The 19,591-nt window shown below is 45.9% G+C and overlaps 2 protein-coding genes across 3 annotated transcripts in view; one reads left to right on the forward strand and one right to left on the reverse strand.

The window, feature by feature from the left end:
• LOC139634516 (semaphorin-6D-like) overlaps nt 1-11,636 on the reverse strand; it is a 129,552-nt gene extending 117,916 nt beyond the window's left edge. For both annotated transcript variants that reach the window (XM_071500987.1, XM_071500986.1), the window contains exon 1: nt 10,088-11,636. The gene's annotated coding sequence lies outside the window, so the exon portion shown is untranslated. The remainder of the gene's footprint in view (nt 1-10,087) is intronic.
• The window catches only part of LOC139634518 (glutamate receptor ionotropic, kainate 5-like), a 446,396-nt gene that overhangs the window by 352,030 nt on the left and 74,775 nt on the right, over nt 1-19,591 (forward strand). The gene's annotated exons all lie outside the window — the stretch shown is intronic.

Raw genomic sequence — 19,591 nt, forward strand, 5'->3', positions numbered from 1 at the left:
CACAAACAGTTTCTGTCAGGTCCAGAACCTGGTCCCAGAGGGTGAGCTGGTCCACGATCCAGTTCTCTTTAATACAGTACTGAAACCGGACCAGGATCTCTCTCTAACCTGAGCCAGGATCTGTGAGAGTCTGGACAGAACCAGGACCAGTTAGTGATGTGGAGTCCGTACAGGTGGAGACTGAATTGAGGTCAGATCTGTCGTGAACATGTTACTGAGACGTTCAGTATCAAGTTCAGTTTAGTTCTGTTTCAAAGTGTAGTTTCCATCGTAGCATAAGATTTATAAAAAACACTGTCTGCTCAGCTACCAGCAATTCAGCTCATACTGGGACTAACGATACAGATGATGTAGTCAACAGATAACACACACACACACACACACACACACAGGACACTGGTCTCCATTTCTACCTAATTCACCAAGTCTGTCCTCAGAGGTGAAATCGCCCCAGCTCCTCTCTCCCTCTCTCTCTCTCTCTCTCCCTCCCTCTCTCTGTTTGTGTGAACCTCTCTCTCCCTCAGACCCTGGCGGTCCTGAAGCAGATGTTGGACTGAGGTTAAAGACAAACACAGCTGTCCTGATGTTTGAACATCACTGCTGTTTGTTTCAGTCTAACTGTGAATGTGTGGCAGATAATGAGACATCTGCTCAGCTTCCTGTGAGCCGCGACAGAGCCGGATCAGAGTTCAAGTCACACTGTCACATGATCACTATGTCTCAAGCAGACGTTGGTGGAGAGGTTGACTCTCTGTGTAGAACACGTTATCAGCTCTCTCTCTCCCTCCTGTCTCCTCCAGGATGAAGCAGCTAAAGACAGATGAGCTCTTATTTTGGTGGGGAACAAAAGACAAAACAATCTGAGTGCAGATAAAATCTCCTGCTGCTGAGTCTGTTTATCTCAGAGAATCAGCACCAAGCTTTCACTGTTCAGACTCAGGTGGGTGAGGCAGGTGACGGCTGTGATCCAGCTGTTTATTGATCAGATTATTAATTATCAGTTTCTCATCATCTTTATTGCTTCTGTTTCTTCGTCTTTGTCTCAGATTTAAACAGGAAACGTCTTCCTCTGCTGAAGCATCGATTCTTTCTCTGCTGGCAGCAGGAAGTTAGAGTCTGCTGTGAGCCAGCTGTCAGTACACTGCATCAGCAACACTCACACACACACACACACACACACACACACACACACACACACACACAGCATCAGCAACACACACACACTTGGAGAGGGCAGTGTGTGTTGCTGCAGTTAATCAATAGAGCAGGAAGAGAAGCTTCATAGAGACACAGAGGTCACCTGGCAGTGCGTGTGTGTGTGTGTGTGTGTGTGTGTGTGTGTGTGTGTGTGTGTGTTGCCAGTGGGCATTTAAGCAGTGGAAGAAGAATGAGAGTTTAAAATATTTTTTAAGTTTGAAGTCAGAGACATTTCACTGCTCCCAGCAACACAAACTGTGTTATTCTGCTCTGTGTGTGTGTGTGTGTGTTTGGCAGGGAGCCATGTTGGAAGGTGTCTCACTCAATACGAGCTGAGAGAGACAGAAGAGGATGAGCCGACAATTAACTCACTCTCACACACACACACACACACACACACACACACACACACACACACACACACACACACACAGAGCAGTCCAATAAGAGAGGGAACACAGCCATCTCTCTCTCTCTCTCTCTCTCTCTCTCTCTCTCTCTCTCTCTCTCTCTCTCTCTCTCTCTCTCTCTCTCTCTCTCTCTCGTCCTCCAGCCTCACATGTTTCAGTCTGAACTCATTTTCTTCTTCATGTGTTGACTCTCTGTATATATTGTAATGAATTCCTAAAACATGACATTACATCATGTTTTATAAACTGACCGTGAATTAACTGCAGCTCAAATAAATGCGGATAAATGAGATCAGACATTTGTCTCTGAAACAGTGAAAACTGTTTTTAAAGCTCCATCCAGTCTAAAGGTAGATGTCCATGTGTTAGTGATTATAAAGCAGGTCTAGGTTCTATATTAATACTGTGAAAGTATCAAAGCCTCAGTCCACAGAGAAATGCACACAGCCAGTATTCAGAAACTGAGCCTTAAAACCAGCCGTCAGGACTTCTGCAACTTTGTGATGTCACAACAAAGCAGTCACCAACCTCAGCCCCGCCCACCTGGACCCACCATCCAACCTTGCAGGATTTGGTTTCTCTGAGTGTTTACCTGAAATCTGCTATATTTTTATTGGATCACTCAGAAAACAGTCAGCCAATCAGAAGAGAGGCTCAGATCCTCTCCTCTGATTGGCTGACTGACCTGTTGTTACTAGAGCTCCAGAGAGAACCTGAGAGAGGAGATGTAAAACTACACTGAGATGGTTTTTGGTTCTTAAAACCATAACTATATCACTGAGACTGAAGCAGACAGGAAATGAGCCGCAAAACCAAAACAAGGAGCTAAAAGAGGATAAAATCTAAATCTGACCTGAGCCCAGCTGATTTGTGGATGGACTGGTGACTAGCTGCCCCTCCCCCTACCCTCCACCATCTTTGCTAAGCTGGTCTGAACACATGGACTGGATCTGGTCATGTGACTGTAAAAGCTGTATGAGGAAGTTTCATGTATTATGCAGCAGCTGTTTACCATTCATCCATGATTCAGACGGTACAAACACACAGAGTGAGGACCTGAGGGTGAGATACATTAACATGGTGAGAAAAAAAAAAATCACTTTTCATTCAGATCAGTTCAGCTCAGCAAAATAACACCCTGACTCCAGAAGAGGAGAAAACAGTGGGAGTGAAGCTCCAGCACCATCTGTAGAGCTGGTACTCGTCTGTCTCCGAGTGTCTGCTCAGACTGGAACATGTTCTTCAGATGAGCGGGAGACGACGATGGATAAACATGTAGACACTCTGGAGGAGGTCCTGAGACACAGTGTGTACAGAGCCAGCTGCTGCATGCAGACAGATGTTATCATGAAAACATTCATGCAACAAGTCAAACCAGAAAACCCCGCCGTGCAGAGGCGTTGTCACCATCGCCAGGACTCTGACGCAGCACTGCCAGAACAATGAGTCTGGTTCCTGATGTGACGACACTGTGGATAAAGTGTGAGCTCATTCACTGAGAGACGTCACCTCATCGCCAGAGGTCCTGTTCTCCAGAGGTCTGACCTCCCTGGTCTACAGGGAGAGAAGAACCTCCTCTCTTCTTCTGAGGCTGCTCCACCAGGACGAAGATCATGTGACTATCACGAGTCTCCTCACAGCTTTAGTTGATTAGTTGACCGTTTTGTTTCCTGGACACAAAGCCTGTCACTTCAACTCAAAGAACCTACTCACAAATCTTAGCTAGCTGTTGAACATATAACATGGTCTGGTTAGCAGCTAGCATTTTAATGGTCTGGTTAGCCGCGACTTAAGTTTTAAATTAAATATCTAAATATAAAAACTTTTAATGACGATTCATCTGAAAAGTTGATCATGTGACAAAGTAAGATCTTCCATGATGACATCATCAGATCGTCACTACAGGAACCACCTGGTCCTGAGTTAACACCGTCACCTTTAACACTGTTACTCTCTCATTCTTTCTCGTTGTGACTTTAATCAAAAAGTTCAACATGTTTTTCTTCCTATGACCCAAATCCTCTCCTGACTTTTTGTGCAACCTCCACTGTTTTCATCATGTTGCGTCACAGTTGCACTGCGTTCTGCCCAAAGTGTCGGGACGAGCGAGGATGGAGAGAGCAGAACAAGAAAGAGAGGAGGAGGAGACGGGTGGAAATAAGATGTACTCATGCCCACAGGTACGTTTGATTCATCACAGTGTAGCACCCTGCAGCCACAGAGATGGGTGGGGAGCACACACACACACACACACACACAGATCAGATTAAAGGTCTGAGAACTTCCTGTCTTCTTGATTCCCTCGTTTTGTATCGCTGAGCCCTACAACAACATCACACACACACACACACACACAGTGGTGAGGTCATGTCGGGAAAACCAGAGCATCCTGATACACACTGTGTGTGTGTGTGTGTGTGTGTGTGTGTGTGTGTGTGTGTGTGTGTGTGTGTGTGTGTGTGTGTTCAGCCTGATGCAACCTGCTGGAGTTTCTAACATCAGCACAACTACACTGTCTGTCTGTACTAATGAAGCTGAAGGATGAGTCCAGGAAAAAGTGAAAGAGAGAGAGAGAGAGAGAGAGTGAGACTGAGTGTGTGTGTGTGTGTGTGTGTGTGTGTGTGTGTTGGGGGGGGGTTCCTGCAGATGTTGAACCAGCTGCATAGATTTGCTCCATCACTGAGGGGCAGCACCGATGCTGGTGACCAGGTCTGGATCATGTTGGGTGGGGTCGAGGTCTGGATCATGTTGGGTGGGGTCGAGGTCTGGATCATGTTGGGTGGAGTGTGTGACAGTCGGCTTCTTCTACATCACACTGGGAAAAGAATTTCTTTATGCAGCTGGAAAAGGACCGACACTAAAAGCTGCTGACAGCGGGCGTCCAAATACTTTTGGCCACACCTACTTCAGAAAGGTGGAGTCACATGAAGTCTGTTACAAACATCACTGCTGCCTGACAGAGAACGAGGGAGGAGGGAAAACGAGAGAAGGACTCCACTGGGAAGTAAAGAGAGAGAGACCTAATTACCTGGTAGCTAATTAACACCACTCAGTGTGTGAGTGTGTGTGTGTGTGTGTGTGTGTGGTACTTGCAGAGATCATATGTGTGTTAAGTCCCCACAAATGATCATTTTGGGGCTTTTATTTTGCAGAGCTACACCTTGCTGTCAGGTGATGAGGTTGCCTTGCTCAGAGGAGGAGGGAAGTGAACCTCTCACCTCGGTCAGCACAACAACAGTTTAACACACACACACAGGGCCAGCTCCTGAGGCACACACACAAGCAGCGTCCATAACACAGCCACTTTATCTGTCACAGCCGCTGTCAAATACAATTACAGGCTGATATCATGGTGGAGGTGGTGGGGGGGGGGTTAGAGCAGAGATTTGGAGACTTCACGCCTGATTGTCAGAACCGGGCCGAGGTCAGGACCTGCACAGATCACCAAATCAAACAGCACCTGTCACTGAGCCGAGTTGCGCGCACGCGCGCACACACACACACACACACACACACACACACCACCAGAAAAATGTGACGTTTAAATACCCAACAGTCTCATCAATCACTGATAATCAATACTCAGATCCACAGTGAACTGGATCATGTTGTGTGTTACAGGGAGCTCGGACACTGTCTCAGTTCATTATCATTATTATTGACACTTGTCAATACTTCTGTTATAAATCATTGTCTTTGCCTTTGAAACTTTATATGTCTGGAAAAACAATCATTTGTCAGCTCAGTTGAACCTTTTTAAGGTTTGATGTTGATGAACATCAGGGTGAGGACAGTGATTTACAGTAAAAGTTTTATGGTCTCTGATGGTTTTTATTTCATGTCTCCACCTGTTTCAGAGGCTGAGGACTGAGTGACAGCGTTACATCAGGTGAATCTTTACCTCTAACAGTGATACTAGCTCCTCCTCCTCCACCTCCTCCACCCTGAGCCTTGACCAGCGGGTTAGCAGCAGGTTGAAGTCAGTGTGTAATCTGCCTCAGTATCTCTCCCCTCGCTCCGCCCGTTAGAATCCAAACTGTGACTTGAAAAACTTTTTTGTAGCTAAAACCACAGAAAAACAAAAGAAACACATTTCTCGTGATGAAGACACAAATTTTAGCCAATCACAAAGCATTTCATCAGTCACATGACTTAAAAACAATGACATCATATTCTACACGTGTCCGTCTCATCTGGTCTTAAAGGGTTAAAGATGTTGGAGAAACTGTGATGAATGTTTTTAATTTAGAGACTAAACGAAGAATCAATTGAGAAGAAAAAGCTGAAGATGAATCAATAATCAATGAATCAGCCTGTCAGGACAACATGTCTGCCAACATAACACTGACACTTTTATTTTATCACCTTCATCTCACCTCAGGGCCTCAGAGCTGCACCGAGTGTCTCACATAGAGCACAATCACACACAACCTGATGGTGACCAACAGGTGAATTAAATTTTATTCCCTCTCATTATCCTGGTGATCGATTCGTTCTTTCACTTTCTCTTCAAACAAAAACATCAAACGTTTCCTGGTCCCAGCTTCTTCAATACCTGATCACATGACCCAGCCCCGCCGTTAAAGACCCAGTTCAAGATCAGAGGAGCAACTCAGCTAATCAATACAAGAATTATCAGATTAATCAGTGATGCTGCGACAGTTCAGTTTTCTATTGATCAGCTCATTGATTGGATGATATCATGTGGAGGCGGAGTCAAAGTCAGAGGTGTCTTAACTTCCCTCCCTTCCTTTCCTCGCTTCCTACACCTACACTACCTAGGACACAAAGCAATAAGGAAATGAGCAGGAGGAAGGAGATGCGCCCCCCATCACACACACACCCCCCCCCCCACCCCCACCCCCCCACACCCACACACACACAAACACACACATCCATTACATTACTATTTGCCAGTGAGGAGAATGATGAAGTTTCCTGCAGCAAGGAGCTGAGCTACATCACACACACACACACACACACACACACACACACACACACACACACACACACACACACACACACAGAGGATTAGAACAACAGGCGAGTCCCGCGGCTCAGATTTGCACAGGAAACATAATGGCTGATGACATGCGGCAGTTTGGAGGCTTTCACAGCGACGCAGCTAATCTTCCTGCGCTGGAATAACATTATTCTCTCCGCTTCCTTCCGCCTCCTCCTCCTCCTCCTCCTCGCCATCCGCCCGCCCACCGGGGACTCACAGGTTATTGTGTCCGAACGCACCTCAAGGTTAACACACACACACACACACACACAGCCGGTGATCGGCTGCTCCGGTGACAGATTTGTGAGGCAGGTGGTCGATCAGAGCAGGACTCAAACCACACACAGAGACCAGCTCACTGGTAACACCTCCACACAGGCCGAGTGAACAATGGAGGACCCAGTCTGCACTGGAGGGGGGTGGGGGGGGTGGGGGGGGGGGGGGGGGGGGGGGTGGGGGGGGTTGGTGTTAATCCTGGTTTATAGTCTGCGATTAACAGGAACAGGTGAACTTTGACCTCCGAGTCACAATGACACAGAAAAACAAAGAGCAGTAAATGTGGGTTTATCAGTGAGGGTCATGTGATCAGTGTTCTGATCTGATTATTAACTGTCCAATCATCAGAATCAGTTTATTAGACAAAGAAAACATCAAATCCTCACATATGACAAACTGCAAATGTAAAGTTTCATCAATTGATTATCAAAGTCGAAGCTGATTGATCTGCTGTCAGCTGACTAACTGAACCACATCTTCACCAGGTTCAGTATAAAAACATAAAACATTTCATCAGTTTTAAAGAGCAGAGTAAAACTAAAACTAATCAGTCGATTAGTTGATTAATCGATCGTTCATCAGCAGAATGGTTTGATGACTCATTGATCATAAAACAGGTTTAGGAAAGTTTAAGACGCTTAAAGGCGTCACTGAGGCCGTTTCATAGAAATCATGATTCATTCATTGATCAAACATGGCCGACAGATTAATCATTAATCAAACTGTTGGTGTTCAGCTCTGCGCCTGAGATGTGCATCTGAATGAGCAGATAAATATCTGTAAATATCTTTCAGTCCAGTATTAATATCTGATGATGTTTGTACAAACAGTCACTTTAACTCTGGAGAGGGAATAAAACACGGCCTCAAATATCATCTGGACATGAACACGTGGTTTTACAGCCGTATGACTCTGAGGTTCTTCACACAGGAACAATAAAGGTACGTTTGAAGGTCATGTGACTCCCTCAGCTCATAAACATTTATATCAGCCTTTAAAAGCTGTAAAATCTATTTTCCCTCCAACTTGAACCTGTGTCATATTCTGTCGTATAAACGGTTCATCGTCTAACTTTATTTCTTTCTGGTTTATTTAAAGTCCCACTGAACAGAGTCTGAGTCTGAGGCTGCTGACTCAGTCCTGCAGCTTCGCTCTGACTCTGACGCCAGAAAGCATCAGTGTTGACATTAATAATTCAATATCCTGCTCATAATTGGCGGTAAATTGGTGGAACGGCGTCCTTCCTGAAGTGACGGCTGTTTCACTGACTCTTCTTCTCTGTATTTGTGAGCAGCAGCTGCCACCTCGACGGCTGCTCCAACTCCTCCAGCTACATGACGGCCTCCTTAACGAGAGGCCAATAAAAGCCACTTATGGACAATTAAGGTTGTTTACTCTGAAGTCCTGATCAGGGTCTGATCAGAAGGTCTTATCTGTTCAGATGATCCCAACAGGAGCCACTGTGCTGGTTTTACCCCGTCACAGCGGGGAGGGGCTGATGGGGCTTCAGAATTATTTACCACTTATTTCATTGTTTCTACATCTTGAATAGCAAATGTTTTAATCTCTACATCAATAAAGTCTCAATTATTTTACTGCACTTTGGCTCCAGAAAACATGACTTCCTAACAAGCACCAATTATCCAGTGATAATGACCTTTAGACTGAAAATCTGGGTCATTTCCTGTTACCAGCAGATATATTCTCACTGTATGAAGGATTAAACACTTGAACATAAACAGGTCTGACACTATCATGATATTGATTCATCAGCCAATTCTTTTCTCATCTTGTATAAAAACATCAGATAAAAATGAAAAATGCTGACGACACATTAAAAACTCTTATTTTGTTAAATCATCAAACCATCAGTTTGTCAATTTTGTTGACAATTAATTTTCTATCAGTGACGTCATTATGTAATCAACTAATTGTTTCACCTCTGAATATCAACAACACCTGACTGAACATCCCAATGAAGAAATCATCATCATCATCATCACGGTGCAGGTTCACGCTGAAGTCTGGATTTCCTGAGTCGATCTACAGGATCGGGACTGAGCCCGATCCAGGACTTTTTCATGCATCGTACCGATTGAATCAAGGTGTTTGTTCATCTGTGTTCTCTCCTGTATTTCCTCTCTGCTGCTCTTTAATAAAGTAACTTCAAAACAGAACAGTGCTTTAAATGAAATACTCCATTTGTATTTTTACTTTGAAGGAGTCGGTGGGAGCCAAAAAATAAATATTAACAGAGATATTGCTGAAAAATGTTTTTTGACAGAGAAACTTTGAATAATCACTTATTTGTTGAATGATTTCCCTCTTTGCTGTGCAGCTCTGTTCCTTCGTCCTCCCAGTAAACTGACAGTCTCTGAGTCTGACTGCTGGTCAGATAATAACCAGCCTGAAGACTCACCTCTGACTTCTGGAGCTAATACAGACACATTTGGATTATTCAATAATCATTGATCATTAATGATCAACGTAAAGAAATGAGTCAGTGATTGTAAAATCTGGTAGCAGCAGCTCCATCAGCTGCCACTCCCCCCCCACCCACCCAAGCTCTGTGAAAGGCCTGGACCCAGGACAGGAGGAGGACTGATCAGACCCGCGGTGGTGGAGATTCACCACCTGCTGACTATTAACGGACCAGGACCAGGACCAGGATCTGGACCGCAGAGACCGAGATGGAGGCGGCAGCTCACCTCTCAGCGTGCGCTGCTGTCCCCCCCCCCAGTCTGGCCTGGCCCCTGTCTGCAGCTCCAGGTGTAGAAACCCAACATCCACACACACGTGGAGGTTTTCTCTGTGCACGAGCCCCCCCCCCCCCGAGCCCGGAGAGTCCCTCTGCTCGGAGCTGGAAGTTAAAGCATCAGGGTGCAGAGAGGAAGAGGAGGAGGAAGAGGAGGAGGAAGAAGGTTTGTTGATGTTCCCGCCGCGCGTGCTGACGGAGGGGTGATTGACAGCCATCAGTCAAGACTGTCACACGCGCACACACACACACACACACACACACACACATTTCATCCCAAAAATACACAAATCCGACCTGGTGCATCCTCATTCCTCAAGCACACACACACACACGCACACACACACACACACACACACACACATGCACACGACGCACAGAGACCGGGAGAAGCAGGGACGCGGGGTTTCCTGCAGGAAATCTGCAGAAGAAGAACAAACTCACCTCTCTGTGTCCACATCTAAAGAGACCGGGGACCGGAGGACAGACCGGAGGACAGACCGGAGGACAGACCGGAGGACAGACCGGGTCCTTCTGCGTCCGGCACGAACACTCACAGGCACATTAATCCACAACAGCTCCGCTTATTTCCACAAAACGGGACCAAGCCGGCGGGAAAATCCTCCTCCGGTTCAGGTATAAATCCACCGAGCGAGAGAGAGAGAGAGAGGGGGAGAGAGAGAGGGGGAGAGAGAGAGGGAGGGCTGACAGAGAGACACCGAGACAGACAGGGAGGCGCTGCGTCCGGTCCGGGTCCTAACGACACACTGAAGCGACTCTCAGCAGCCCAGCGGCTCCGGCTCCAGACCACGCCCTGCTCATTATCATAATAGACCACCCGCAGCCAATCAGAGGGCGGGACACCCCTCCGACTCCGCCCCTCTTCAATTTAAAGTCACTGTATTAAATTTAAGTGTTTTTTTTCTCTGTGACTCAAATAAGGAAAGCGGAGGCTGAATCATGGAGATAATCACTGAAACAGTATTCACACAGCGTCTGTGGTTATTATCATCTTTTATTAACAATTATTAAAACAACTTCTTTACACTATGAACTTATCAAACATACATGTGTAGGTTTAAAGAATATCCCAAAACCTGACAGATGAAATGAGGAGAGGTTGATAATGTTTTGACAAAGAGGAAGAAGAAGGAATAAAAAGTGTTTTCATGGTTCAGTGGTTGATCAGTGTTTCACAGACGCTGCTTCATCAGTAACAGTTTCATCAGATTTATTCATTGTTTACTCACAAATATTGAAAATGTATTGAAAATTTATTGTGATATTGCTTTTGGTTTCTAATGAAACAAAGAAAAGCAGCGAGTTTAAACAATTAATCAAACATCAAACCAGTCGCTGATCGATTTCCTGATGATGAATCAATAAGTCATGTGACGGCTGCGGCGGGACACTGCTCGGTGGAGGTGCAGTGTTGTATGAGCTGCTTGTCTTGGGAAGCAGGTGTGAGTCAGTACTTCAGTAAGGTCACATGACAGGAAGTGCTGTCGGCTCTGAGCAGTGACGAGCTTCAGTGACACGTCGCTTTTACACAACAGTTCAACACTTGTTCATTAGTTTCCAGAGATGATTAATAATCTGTCTGTTTATTTAATCCTTTGTTTGGCTCCATCAACACTGGACTGTTGCTAAGCAACACGTAAACATCTTCACCACAGGTCAGCATCGCTGTGTTGACAGAGGAGTTGGTGACTCTGCTCCATCGTCTCCATCACGTTTCAGACCTGTTTGATCTTTAAGCTCGGTTATACATTCACTGTAAAGTCATGATCTCCCCTCCCGTCCCACCTGTGACTCCCTGTAGGGCCGAGTCTCTCAGGCCGAGGTCGGCGTGGGACGAGCGTGTCCCGCCACTGTGCACATCCTGGGGAACATCTGTGACAGCTGGTTGGCTCCCAGGGGAGGAGCCGTGCACCAGCAGCAGCCAGTCGCAGCTGCCGCCCTCCTGGGCTGCAGATACAGCGCAGGATTTTGCTCAGGTGTTTGTCGGGAGGTGCTGCCAGGTGGGGGGGGGGGGCTCGTCTCATCGTCTCAGACCTCTTGGGGGGTCTGGTCCTCAGGTGGAGTCGAGGTTTGGTTTCCTGATCTTCTAATCTCTTTAACCTGTGAAAACATTATCAGCTGACATGAACATGAACTGAAGCCCAGAGACCAGCTGATCCTGTCAGGACCGAGACTGAAAGGCAGTTTATATTTCTGAGATGTGTCCATGTCTGAAAACAGCTCACAGCCCATGTTTGCTCTTCTCTGATTGGTTTAGGTCGGCTGATGTCATACGAGCACACCTGGAAGTTTGCACTGAAGGTCTGCCCCAGTCCTCCGCTTCCTTCCTCCTCTGATGACAACTGCTCACAGTTTGACTCAGTGTTACCTGTGTAAATGTGTTGGACACTTTTCTGTTGTATGTATAGTTCTACAGTTAGAGTAGAAAAGTTAAACACAGACCAGGAGGCGGGAACAGTTGTGATGATGATGAGGGTGAAGATGTTCGTAGGCTGACAGAGTGAGTTCTGAGGTCCCAGCTGGAAACTGGAAAAGTTGTTGTATAATAAAGTTTTTGTACAAAATATTTGGGGACATTTTCATTCTGATATTTCTGAGAGTAGAAAATATAAAAATCGACTTTAAACATCATAGAAAGTGAAACGGCCTGTGAAACGTCACGTCTCTACAGCCGCTCTGAGCAGGACCAACACCAGCAGCCGTCCTCTCCACTGAGCCTCCACACTGATTTCCACAAGGAAACTTCAATTAAATTTCCGGCTGACGAACCGAGTTTGTTTCTCTGCAGGATAATTAGAGGCAAGTGGAAAAAGGAAAGTGAAGAAGACGCCTCACACGCTGCGCTGGGATTAGAAACCAAATCCCCTCTGTACTCAGCAGCCTCTCCGTCCGTCCGTCCATCCGTCTGCACGTCTTCATGTCTGTTGGCCCTGCTGTGCACCTCCTCCTCCTCCTCCTCCTCCTCTCACTGTTTATGAAAAACAACAAATTACAGGATATGAGGAGCGGTGGTGTCTGGGGAAATAAGCTTTGATTGTGCTTGAGTTAGCGTTCCTGTGATCTCTGCATCTTCAGCCTGTTTCTCTGTGGAGCCCTCAGACTGGAGGAAAACCAGGAGCAGGAGGTCCAGGTCCAGAATCACCTCTGAACGTGTGGCTCGTGTCTTCACAGGGTCGTGATTATTACGATTATTATTATTGTAGCTTCTTGGTGGAGACACGTGTCCTCCTCTAATGTGTCCTATGTGGACGTGACGCTCGCTGCTGTCCACGGTCCAGTCACAGTCAGTCATCAGGCCACACTGTCACAAGACCACGACTCAAAACCACCCCCCCAGTCCTGGTGCTGGTGCTGCAGGTGGTGCAGGTGGTGCTGGTGGTGTCTGTCAGTCGCTGCACCTCTTTGGTTCAGATGTCAGATGAACTCTTTACATCTTCGGTTCCTGCACGTTAGCTCGCTGACATCAGCGCTCACAGAGCCGGTGGATTGGCTGCAGACTCTTCATCACGGTGCTGATGATGAGGTACAAACTGATGGGGACACGTCCTCCACTTCACGGCAGCTGACAGTCGCTGGTATCCATGTTACCTGCAGTCACTGTTCCTCTTCGTTGTCATGCCGATGGCATCGTCTCATGATGGATGGCTCCCCTCAGCTGCTGCCTCGGGTGAAGGACTCGGGGCACAGCTGCAGCGTCAGCAGAAAAGCCTCATCAGTTCACTGGTTGGTCGACTCACTGAGCCTCGGGGAGGAGACAGTGATCACATGTGCTGTTGTCCCTCTGACGGACAGGTCAGACGCCTCCTGGACAGCTTCCTGTTGAGGTTTCCTGGGCTCGTGACACGGGGAGGAGGGGCTGGGGGGCAACGCCACAACATACAGAGATTAGACTGTTATTAAAGTAATAATAATGTCACCCAGTGTCATCATGTGACGTCCCACAGGACACGTCTGGGATCTCTTGGTGCCATCAGCTCTGGACCTGGAGAAGCATCAGAAACTGGGTGGATGGGTGGGTGGATGGATGGATGGATGGATGGATGGATGGATGGATGGATGGATGGATGGATGGATGGATGGATGGGTCGATAGATTGATGGATGGGTGGATGGATGGATAGGTGGATGGTGGATGGATGGATGGATGGATGGATGGATGGATTTCTTGCAGAAATCAGGGGTGTGACATCTTGAGGAAGAAACTGGTGTAATAACTGTTGATATCTTTGTACATCAAAAACAAAAACATAAAACCTTTGTGTGTCTTTATGTCACAAACTCCAGTAACACAAACAACCCACACAACCATCTGCAGCTGATCACCTTCCTTCCATGAAGGGGCTGTTTGATGCTGCAGCTGTAAAGAAGCAGCAGTAACATCAGAGTGTGCAGTCTGATCTCCCTCAGATGTAAACAGCAGATTACAGCACATATATACAGCTCACATATTAAAGAGCAGCGGTGCAGCCTCACCTGGACTCAACACAATGAAATGCATGAAATAAATAAATGTATGAGCGCTTCCATTTCACCCGTCGACTTCTGCAGCTTTGAGTCATCACTCTCATCAGTATCGAAACCATAAATCAGAGACGTTGGGACCCTCAGGGCTGAGACTGTAGCGGCTGCAGGGACACACCACACAGTCTGGCTGAGTTTGAAGGAGGAGCGCCCTCCTCTGATCCTGCGGCGTTCCCATCGGAGTCACACACAGTTAATGACGGAAGAGAAGGATGAGCCTCGGCGCTGAGGGAACGTTCAGTGTTGTGTTTACCCACTGTGCTGCTGTAATGTAAGCAGGAGGAGATCATAACGCTCAAGTGCTGCAGCTTTTAATGCACAGCTGAGAGGTAAAATGTGACTGTGCACAAGGTAAAGTAGGAAATGTGGCCCATATGGTACCTCATCAAAATGAATGTGTTCACATGAAACACACTGAGGGTCAGAGAACAGCTGCCGAGCAAACTCTTTAAAGAAAATGAGTCTGTGGTGGATAAATCTGTAAGAGCAGCCTGACAGGAACAGCTGGAGAGCTGAGCGCTGAGGAACACACAGTCTCTGCTTTGTCCCTGCTGGCCACCGTAGCCTCCCTGTGACCTTCAACTTGTCTGATCAGAAGTAAAACACAGCTCAGTGTGAAATGTGACTCTGCAGTAAAAATGGAGGAAGTTAAAAAAGTTAAGTTAAAGGTAATTTAAAAAAAAGGAAACACACTGACACCAACACACAGATCAAACCATCATCATCACATGGTCTGTTCTACTGTTCTGCAGTTCTCTGTCGAACCCTGTGGTCTTTATCCTGCTTCTGTTTCCATTCAGTCACCAGCACCTGAATCAGCTGTGATCAGCTGTGATCAGCTGATGTCTGCAGTGAATCATGATGCCACTGTGATACTGAAGGAAACGTAAAAGCAGGAGAAATGTGAATGAAGTTCTGCAGCATCTCCAGGGTCTCAGCTCTTCTCAAGAATTCATGGTTCATGTTTATGATTTAAAAGGAACCAGGTGCAGCTTTCAAAATAAATGTCACCATTTGATGCACCACATTATAGCTTCCAGCTAATCACACCCTTCTGTTCATTTCCACTCATTTATTTTATATTTTACATCTGAATAAACTTTCACTTTATTCAATACTATATGTCAACATTTAGTAAAATGTTGTACATATTTTTTAAACATAAGTAGTGAGCAAAAGATATCAACACTGTTCAATATGACATTATTTGACAGTAAGTGACGAGTGTAATTTTACCATAGCAATGGTGAGTTAGCTGTAGGCTTCAAACTATATCTGTTGAGGCTAAAGTTGTGTACCAGTCCAGGGGCCACATCCTGTGTGGCCCTTCGTATCCCTCGTAGACCATGAGGGCTGAACTGAAATGAGACGTTCTCGTCAATGCAGGATTTTCGCTTTGCGCCACCAGCCTAGCACTGTTGCCTAGCAACCTTGACAACACAAAACTTTTCCTCACAGTAACTTGAGGTTTTCAGGTCCTTGGTTTTAACAGCTGTACAGTTACTGTTGAACTCAGCTGAAACACATCACTGACATTTGACAGCGTGCTCCTCAGACTCTCTGTCTGTGCCGTTTGCTCTCATTACAGACACGGAATGAATCTTGGGAAATGTTGGACGTCGAAGGAGCACATTCTCTTGGACACGATATCTCAGTAACGCCTCGACAGAGTTTCTTCAAAGGTGGCACAACTGTTCATTTGGACTCGAGAACAAACTGATTTTGGTGGTCAAAGGTCAAAGGTCAAGGTCAGTGTGACCTCACAAAACACGTTTTAGCCATTACTCAAGACTTCACACAGCAATTCTGACAACATTTCACACAGCTTGTTCAGATTTGATGTGACTCTGGATAAACAGGATGTGACTTGAAACTGTCTGAGTGGAGGAGGGATCCAGCCTCTCCTCTGTTTTTACTACATCATATGTGGCCAGTACATCATGGCTACATAAAGCAGCAGTCAGTGAGAGTGAAACACTGTCACTGCTCCACAGCAAGAATATTCATCACAAGAAAAATGACTCAGCTAAAGGCATAGAATAACTGAACAGAAGAAGAAGAAGGGGGTTCTCACAGTGTGCGAGACTGATAATCGATGCAAAAACTGATGCTATGATTTGGAAAATGATGAGGAGTAAAATAATTATGTTCACATATTATAGTTAAGGGGAAAACATCAGAATGATTCTAGAGTGTAAACCTGGAAAGAAAAGAAAAATCACATCATCTTTCTCCACCTTTGGTATCAACCAGTTGTCCAGGACTGATGGTGGGGGTGTAGTACCTTGCTCAGGGGCACCTCAGCTCCACAGCCTGCAGACAGAGGCCAACAAACCCACCCCCAACCTGCTCATTTCCATTCAAATCCTCCTGCATCCTGCAGCAGACACACACTCACACAGTGAAATGTGACTAATAAGCAGCAGTGATAAATCACATTTCAGCTTTGTGGGTCATATTTTTCATTTAAATTGTGTTTGTTGATTGTTGCTGACGGAGCAGCATTAATCACATGACGTCTTCCTCGCCGTCCTGCCGCCGAGCTCATCACATATTCAGAGGACGAATCTAATCAGACCTCCTGTTGCTCGCTCCTTTATTCCATAATCCTCCTCTTTCTGCCTTTGTATTCTCCTCCTTCATCCCTCCATCTTCTTTCCCTCTTGTCCTCATCATCTTCTTTTCCTCCTTTATCACCTTCTTCTTTTTCTCTTCGCTTCACACACAAACACACCCTGGATTTCATTTTAATATCACAGCAATGGAACTAATAAACACCTCTGTCCATGCTGTTCTCTGGTGATTCAGGTGTGTGTGTGTGTGTGTGTGTGAGAGAGAGAGAGAGAGAGAGAGAGAGAACAAGACAGTTAGACAAAGAAATAAAAAGATTTTATTCTTTATCATAACTCAAGTCATAATTTAATCTTTTGTGTCTGAATAAGAATCATTCTTTATCTTAATTCTCATCTTTTGTGTGTGTGTGTGTGTGTGTGTGTGCTTGTGTGTGCATCTTATTTTTTCTGATGCAAATCAATTCCCAACCTTTATGTGGAAGAGAATAAGAGACAGCACATCATAATTCAAATCATATTTCATATTCAAATTGTTGTGTGTTTGTATTAAAGCCTAAAGTTGTGTGTGTGTGTGTGTGTGTGTGTGTGTGTGTGTTCACAGCAGCAGCTCTTGTTGAAGAGTCACCTTGAGCTGAGGATGTGGAGGACACACACAGTGTGCTGTTCACACAAACACACACAACCTCAGTGACATTTACATGAACACAGCAGCTCCGCTAATCAATATTAGCTTTGTATTAGCGATGAAATCACTCTGTGTCATTTAGCCTCTTTTAGCTCTTTGTCTTGGTTTGGTTCCAGCTGTTTTCAGAGAAACATCTGGAAGACGTCACTGTCCACAGCAGACACACACACAGAGGAGCATGTAGCAGCTGGAGGAGGTGGTGGAGCCCAAACACAGAGCTCAAAGAGAGGGAACGGGGGCGGGGCAGATCTTGCAGAACCATACAGAGCTTTTCTGCATGCTTACAAAGGTGTTGCTAGGTGGTTCCTATGATGTTACCGTTGTGTTTAGTTGCCATAGAAGCTGTGAGGAGAAGTTCATGTTTCTCATGTTGATTCAAGGGTTTTTATTTGTGGAAGTCAAACTGCAACAACCTGTTGTCTACAGCTGAAAACATCTCATCCACACTGGAAGGTGTTGTTGTGTCACTGTTTTCTCCTGGATATGTTTGTGCAGGTCGACGCTGGCCCAAGTCATATTGTTTTTAAAGCCCCGAACAATCAATGATGGACATCACACTGATGGTGTAATTAGTGTAATTAAACCCACATTTAATGGATATGTTGTTATATTATGTTCAACCCTCACACGACCTCCTCCGTAATCACAGAGGTGTGAACGTTCACAGGTCATTAACATCCCTCCCTTCACCAGCCATCCTGTATGAAGTGGCAATAATCCCAGCAGCAGCAGCTTTCTTCTGCTGAGAGACCAAACACATCAGCTGAGCCTGTCGCCTCCAGGCAGCACGAATGTGTATCAGTGTGTATCAGTGTGTCACTGTGTCAGTGTGTGTCAGAGGCTCTATCAGGATGTGCTCCTGAACGTCACTAAGGGAAAGAGCTGCAGACGAGTCTCCACCAATCAGAGGAAGCCTCAGAGGAACCATGTGACGAGTCATTAAGCAGTCGACAGGTTGTCACTGATGTTTCACATCTGAGCGATAAACACACCTTTATTCGAGCTGTCAGACCCCACAAGTATGGTGGAATACTGGTTTTATGACCCCGTGAATATAGTAAAACAAACCCCCCGCACACACACACACACACACACACACACACACAGATCAATAAACCACATATACACACAAGATTTGAAAATATAATGCAACATACAGCGACATCCTCTCTCTCTCTCTCTCTCTCTCCCTCCCCCCTCTGTCTATCTCTCTCTCTCTCCCTACCTCCCTCTCTCTCTCTGCCCCCCCCCCCCCCATCTCTCTCTCTTTCCCTCTCTCTCTCTCCTGTCAGGTTAAATCTGCTGACTTGCTCTTTCATCAGTAGGAGCTTCATCATGACTCAGCAGATCCTTCATCCTGAGAGTCTTCATCAGCAGGGACCATGACCAGGACCCTCAGTGGTCACAGCAGCAGTGGAGGATTATGGGACGCGTGATGATGTCACTTATCAATGAATCTATAGATAGATAGATAGATAGATAGATACGCAGATAGACAGATAGATAGATAGATAGACAGATAGATAGACTTTGACTTTGACGTTGACTCAGCCTTTTGCTGAATCACCCAGTATCCTGTGATTTAACAGCACTGGTTGACATTTATTAGCAGCCGCTGTGTGGGGGAGGGGAGGGGGGACTCAGACAGATCTGAACCTTTGACCTCTGGCTGTCAGATGGTGGTCTGACCGGACACCTCTACACCGGGACAAAACACTGTGGATCCTCCAGAATTATCCAGAGGTTAAAGCCGGTTCGTCCTCAGAGATACTTCAGGGGCTGTTAACATTTCTGCAGTGGGCCTGGGGAAGGCTGCAGGGCGAGGGGATGCTGAGAGGACAGACATTTCCCAGAAGACTTTGAGAGATCTGAAGAAGCAGAGATCAGTGAGAGGTCAGTGAAGTGGCTCAGGTAGAGAAAAGATTGGCTGCAGATCTACAGACCATTAAATTCCTTCTACAAAGTGAGAGGAACCTCGACCCATGGAAAGAACAAAAAAAAAAATTTCACAAAAATCCAGCCTGAACTTTGTTTTTTTGAAAACTTTAATGTGTCGTCTGATCCTGTTAGCGTGGAGCTAACTTCTCCTTGTGATCTGGTTTCTCTGATTTTTTGTCTAAAATTCTTTGGACTAAATACACCTGAAACC

Source organism: Trachinotus anak, unplaced genomic scaffold (genome assembly GCF_046630095.1).
Source record: "Trachinotus anak isolate AG129_WGS33_773 ecotype Australia unplaced genomic scaffold, CSIRO_AGI_Tana_v1 ptg000016l, whole genome shotgun sequence".
In the NCBI taxonomy this organism is placed as follows: Eukaryota; Metazoa; Chordata; class Actinopteri; order Carangiformes; family Carangidae; genus Trachinotus; species Trachinotus anak.